Source organism: Moschus berezovskii, chromosome 9 (assembly GCF_049115385.1).
Source record: "Moschus berezovskii isolate FMDL1 chromosome 9, NW_MosBer_1.0, whole genome shotgun sequence".
NCBI lineage: Eukaryota > Metazoa > Chordata > Mammalia > Artiodactyla > Moschidae > Moschus > Moschus berezovskii.
In genome coordinates, this window is record NC_142468.1 from 5857573 (window position 1) to 5864359 (window position 6787).

The following is a 6787-nucleotide window of genomic DNA, read 5'->3' on the forward strand; positions in this document are numbered from 1 at the left end:
CAAACAGCAGTTGTACAACTTACCATATTTTTTTCAATGTCCTCTTTTTTCAATGAATATTATTATTTTAATAGCAATAGCTCCAGAGACTAATAGAGAAGGAATTTTTGCAAAGTAACAGGCAAGACATTCCTGAGAGCATGTGTCTATCAGTAAGAACTTGGCATATCAGGTGAAATTCAGATAAAATGACAGTTATCAGCATGTAGCCATTTTTTTTCCACTGTGATTGAAGTAAAGGCCTGAATATTTGCCAAAAATCATTTTCAGCCATATCTCCCCAGCACATGGTTTTTCTGAGCATGGAAGTAAACTGAGGCTTTTCCTGCACCTGCACAGCATCACTGTGTGGACAAAAGCTTTAAGTGAGATTAAGATCAAACAAGAAAGGTCAATATTAAGTCCTCTTGGAGGAGAATCATGTGAACACTGAAGCAGAGAAAATCTCCCTTTGTTCTCTGGAATTGCAGATACAAGGATGCTACAAACTCCAGCTTCAGATGGTCATTTCTGCAACCAACCAAAAGGAACTAGATCAAAGCAAAGGGAGGGGAGAAACCAGTAGATCAAATCCAATGAGCTTATTTGAACATTTAGATTGAGACAAGCCTAAAAGCAGCCACACCTCCTTGACTTCTTAATTTCGAGAGTTAATCAATGTATTTCTATTGTTTAAATTTAGGTGAACTGTATCACAAGACATTCTCATTTTCTTCTCAAATAAAGCAGAGTGATTATAAACTCATGAGTTGGGCTTGGCTCATCCCAGTCTGCTGGTTCACTGGCTCTCTTCCAGATGTTGATGGACATGCCATAGAGACATGCTGTTGAAATTACAAAATCTTTGAACAGAATGGCTTCAAAGAATCCATCCTGCTTTTTTTTTTTTCCTCAAAGGTAGGTGTGTGCTTTTTGCCTAGGAAATGAAAGAAGAGCAACTTTGGTCTCTCTGTGTCAGTTATGGGCTCCATTGAGAGTCCACATTGAAATGACTCGCCATTGTAAGCAAGAGTCAGAAGGTCAGGAAGCCCAAATTATCCTCGGTGTTTTTTGTCTGGTCTCAGTTGTCCCCTTGCTGAGCCCTTCAGATAACGTCCCTGCCCCCATCAAGTCATATTCTAGAAGGGACTTGCTCTCAGCTGACTAACAAACCAACCCATATGAAATGTTGAAGAATCTCTTTCGTAATGACACCACGGCAGGCTGTGCAAACAAGAATCTGGATGGGGTGGGACAGGGTGGGGAGGGGGGCAGTGTTGTGGAATATTCTTTGTATCACATCCTCTAGGGAGTCACCTATTCTGGCCTTCCCTCTTCTGCTCATATTAGACAAAGGAGAATTCTCCTTAGAAACAAGAGCCAGCAAAGGAGTGAAAGCCTGGGTTTTCCCAATTTATGTTATAATCACCTTCTTAACATAGAAGAGTAATATTTTGTTCTGACCATCAGTTTCAAAAAATCTGGCGAACTGTTTACTTCCTGGTGGGGGGTGGAAGATATCTGATGCTTGGCCATGTATGACTTTTTATTTGGTGATATTGACTTGCAAAACATCACTTAACTAGAAGTAAAATTGAAAGTCCAAATTCATTTGGTTGACAACATGAAACACTTCTCTTCTACACATTTTCCTTTGATTTCAGTAACCGGTATTATTTTAACTTTAAAAAAAGATCTCAATCCAAGGAATGAAAGACCAGATCACTGAATGTTTTATGCTTTCTAAATAAGCCAAAAACCTCTTCAAATTCATTTACACAAATACACACATACACACACACACAACCGTATTTCTCTAAACCCTAAACAAATAAACTAAGAATAAAAACCTATGGAGGAAGTGGAAAAGGACCTCTCATGGCTTAAGCTGTTTTGAGAATACTCCTGTTAAATATATTTTACATGTGATCTGAAGTGCGAGCCAAGGAACGTACATATGGTGAAACTTTAGCAAATACTTACTAGGGGAGTAACCCACAAAGGAATTAAGGATCCTAGCCACATATTTAATTTTTTCAACCAAACTGTTAAAAGTTATGTCATTTTTCACTGGAGAATGTAGGTTGGCTAATGGATTTAACACTACCATTTGGTGTAATTTCCTGATGTCTGCTCCAATCATTGTATAAGCCTCTTTATAGAGGGGACAAAAAATCTCAGAGCTTTATCTCCTTCTTTTCTACATTCTCACACAGACATTCTGTTACTTTTTACTCACTGAAAGCTAAGGTTGATTGAAAAAGAAATCATTCAGGATAGAGATGAGTTTTAATATTATACCTATCCCTGAAACCAAAATAAGTCAGATGAAAACATTTTCCAACATAAACCATACTTTGTAGGTCAGGATGGAAAACCTGGAAGCAAGAAAAAGTGCTTTATTCTATTTAAATGAAATGTTTTCCAAATTTAATAATTTTCATCCTTTCCTGTCTAAATCTAGTTATACCTTCTAAATTTTATGCTGTTTCTTTCTAAATTTTATGTTGTTTCTTTCCAACAAATATTCTATGTTGATGATCATTCTAGCAATAGCAATTATTCTCTGCTTGGTTTGGGTTGTCCCTTTGTACTTTGATTTTCCCATATAAAAGAACCCTGTATTTGAAGTAGATTTATTTGTCAAGTAAAGAATTTAAAATGAGGCGTTGAGACTCATTTTAGAAGATTTGGAGTCCTGATCTTATAAACTTGCCAATTTTATGAGATTGCTTCATAGCATTCATTACTAATTCAAATAGTCATTGAAGGTAAATGAACGTTTAAAGAAGATAAATCGAAGTCTAGAGATGGACCTGGGTTCCAATCACAGCCCCATTATTTATGAGCATTGTGACCATAGATTATTTCTATAACTTTTCTAAGTTGACTTTTTAATCTAAAATAGAGACAGAAAATGTTTCCACATCACAAGAAAGTAATGAGAAATCAGTAACACGATGTACATTCTCAGCAGAATGTTCAAAAAACAACGATGCTCAAAATAGATTCGTGATGTCGTTACTGCTATTACGACTGCACTATTCAACTTGTCATTCGATGGTCGCCGTCACCTCACAACACTGAGACTTTAAATGTAGAAAAATGCATGGTTTCAGAGACTATAGCAAGAAGTTTACTATTCTCCATAAACTCTAAATGCTTCTTCAAACAGGTTCCCAGGGGCTTTCCAGGTAGCTCAGCTGGTCAAGAATCCGCCTGCAATTCAGAAGATGTTGGTGTGAATCCTCGGTCAAGAAGATCCCCTGGAGAAGAGATAGGCTACCTAGTCCAGTATTCTTGGGCTCCCCTGTTGTCTTAGAGGGTGAAGAATCCACCTGCAATGCAAGAGACCTGGGTTCGATCTCTGTGCCGAGAGGAGGGCATGGACACCCACTCCATTACTCTTGCCTAGAGAATCCGCAATGACAGAAGAGCCTGGTGGGCTACAGTCCATGGGGCCGCAAAGAGTCAGACATGACAGAGACACTAAGCACAGCACAGCACAGCATACGTTCAAGCATCTGTTTAGGAGTTCTGATCCTTAATTCAGTGTTGACCAGATGGTGATGTCCATGTGTAGAGTCTTCTCTTGTTTTGTTGCAAGAGGGTGTTTACTATGACCAGTGCATTCTCTTGGCAAAACTCTGTTAGCCTTTGCCTTGCTTCATTCTGTACTCCATGGACAAATTTGCCTGTAACTCCAGGTATTTCTTGACTTCCTACTTTTGCATTCCAGTCCTCTATAATGACATTGTTTCTGGGTGTTAGTTCTAGAAGGTCTTGTAGGTCTTCATAGAATCGTTCAACTTCAGCATCTTCAGTATTATTGGTCGGGGCATAGACTTGGATTACTGTGATACTGAATGGTTTGCTTTGGAAATGAACGAGATCATTCTGTCGTTTTTGAGATTGCATCCAAGTAGTGCATTTTGGACTCTTCTGTTGACAATGATGGTTACTCCATTTCTTCTAAGGGATTCTTGCGTGCAGTAGTAGATATAATGGTCATCTGAGTTAAATACACACATTCCTGTCCATTTTAGTTCGCAGATTCCTAAAATGTCGACGGTTCACTCTTGCCATTTCCTGTTTGACCACTTTCAATTTGCCTTGATTCATGGACCTAATGTTCCAGGTTTCTATGCAGTACTGCTTTTTACAGCATCAGATTTTGCTTCTATCACCAGTCATATCCACAAATGGGTGTTGTTTTTGCTTTGGCAAATTGATTCATGGGAAGAAATCTGATGGAGTGCCTGATGAACTATGGACGGAGGTTTGTGACATTGTATAGGAGACAGGGAGCAAGACCATTCCCAAGAAAAAGAAATGTAACAAAGCAAAATGGCTGTCTGAGGAGGCCTTACAAATAGCTGTAAAAAGAAGAGAAGTGAAAATCAAAGGAGAAAAGGAAAGATATACCCATTTGAATGCAGAGTTCCAAAGAATAGCAAGGAGAGATAAGAAAGCCTTCCTCAGTGATCAGTGCAATGAAATAGAGGAAAATAATAGAATGGGAAAGACTAGAGATCTCGTCAAGAAAATTGGAAATACCAAGGGAAAATTTCATGCAAAGATAGGCTCAATAAAGGACAGAAATGGTATGGCCCTAACAGAAGCAGAAGATATTAAGAAGAGATGGCAAGAATACACAGAAGAACTATCCAAAATAGATCTTCATGACCCAGATAATCACGATGGTGTGCTCACTCACCTAGAGTCAGACATCCTGGAATGCGAAGCCAAGTGGGCCTTAGGAAGCATCACTACGAACAAAGCTAGTGGAGCTGATGGAATTCCAGTTGAGCTATTTCAGATCCTGAGAGATGATGCTGTGAAAGTGCTGTACTCAATATGTCAGCAAATTTGGAAAACTCAGCAGTGGCCACAGGACTGGAAAAGTTCAGTTTTACTCCTTTTCCAAAGAAGGACAATGTCAAAGGATGTTTAAACTACCACAGAATTGCACTCATTTCACATTAGCAAAGTAGTTCTCAAAATACTCCAAGTAAGGCTTCAACAGAACTTGAACATAAACTTCCAGATGTTCCAGGTAGGTTTAAAAAGGCAGAAGAAACAGAAATCAAATAGCCAACATCCATTGGATCAAAGAAAAAGCAAGAGAGTCCCAGAAAAGCATCTATTTCTGCTTTATTGACTCTGCCAAAGCCTTGACTGTGTAAATCACAACAAAAAGTGGAAAATTCTTCAAGAGATGGGAATACCAGACCACCTGACCTGCCTCCTGAGAAAAGCAGGTCAGGAAGCGACAGTTAGAACTGGACATGGAACAACAGACTGGTTCCAAATAGGGAAAGGAGTATGTCAAGGTTGTATACTGTCACCCTGCTTATTTAACTTATATGCAGAGTACATCATGAGAAACACTGGGGTGGAGGAAGCACAAGCTGGAATCAAGATTCCCGTGAGAAATATCAATAACCTCAGATATGCAGATGAAACCACCCTTATGGCAGAAAGTGAAGACGAACTAAAGGGCCTCTTGAAAGTGAAAGAGGAGAGTGAAAAAATTAGCTTAAAGCTTAACATTCAGAAAACTAAGATCATGGTATCTGATCCCATCACTTCATGGGAAATAGATGGGGAAACAGTGGAAACAGTGACAGACTTTATTTTCTTGGGCTCCAAAATCACTGCAGATGGTGACTACAGTCATGACATTAAAAGACACTTGCTCGTTAGAAGCAAAGTTATGACCAACCTAGATAGCATATTAAAAAGCAGAGACATTACTTTGCCGACAAATGTCCGTCTAGCCAAAGCTAATGTTTTTCCAGTAGTCATGTATGAATGTGAGAGTTGGACCATAAAGAAAGCTGAGCACTGAAGAACTGATGCTTTTGAACTGTGGTGTTAGAGCAAACTCTCGAGAGTCGCTTGGACTGCAAGGAGATCCATCCAGTCCATCCTAAAGGAGATCAGTCAGTCCTTAATATTCATCGAAAGGACTGGTGTTGAAGCTGAAACTCCAATACTTTGACCACCTGATGCAAAGAACTGACTTATTTTAAAAGACCCTGATGCTGGGAGGGATTGGGGGCAGGAGGAGAAGGGGCAACAGAGGAAGAGCTGGTTGGATGGCATCACCAACTCGAAGGACATGAGTTTGAGCAAGCTCTGGTAGTTGGTGATGGACAGGGAGGCCAGGTGTACTTCATTCCTTGGGGTTGCAAAAAGTCGGACACGACTGAGTGACTGAACTGAACTGAACTGATCCTTAATTTTTGTTGTTATCTTAGTCCACGTAACGTCTAGCCTCCTAAATGCACACTGCCTACCACAAGTTCTCTTCTTACTTGTGATATATAACTACTTAGAAAAGAAATGCTAGAGTTTATACATCTTCCAAGAAATCCAGTTTTACCAAAGTCTAAAGAAGTAAATATGACTTTATTAGTAGTGTATTTATTTGCTATTTTTTAAATTTATAATTTATTCTCCAATATGCAGGAGACCAGGGTTCGACCCCAGGGTTAAGAAGATACCCTGCCGAAGAGAGTAGCTACTCACTTTCATACGCTTTCCTATAGAATACCATGGACAGAGGAGCCTGAAGGGCTACAGTCCTTAGGGTCACAAAGTGTTGGACACTACTGAGCATCTAACGTTCACTCACTCATGCTCCAAAAGAACTTGTTTGACAAATAGTGAAAAATAATTCGTAATAAAAAAAGAACAAGGCCATTATCATATAGCAATCTTAGGGCAGTTCCCTTTACTTCACTTGGAGTCTCTTAGAAATGGAAGGGAAGAACAATCAAGAGGAATCTTGAAGCTGCAATTG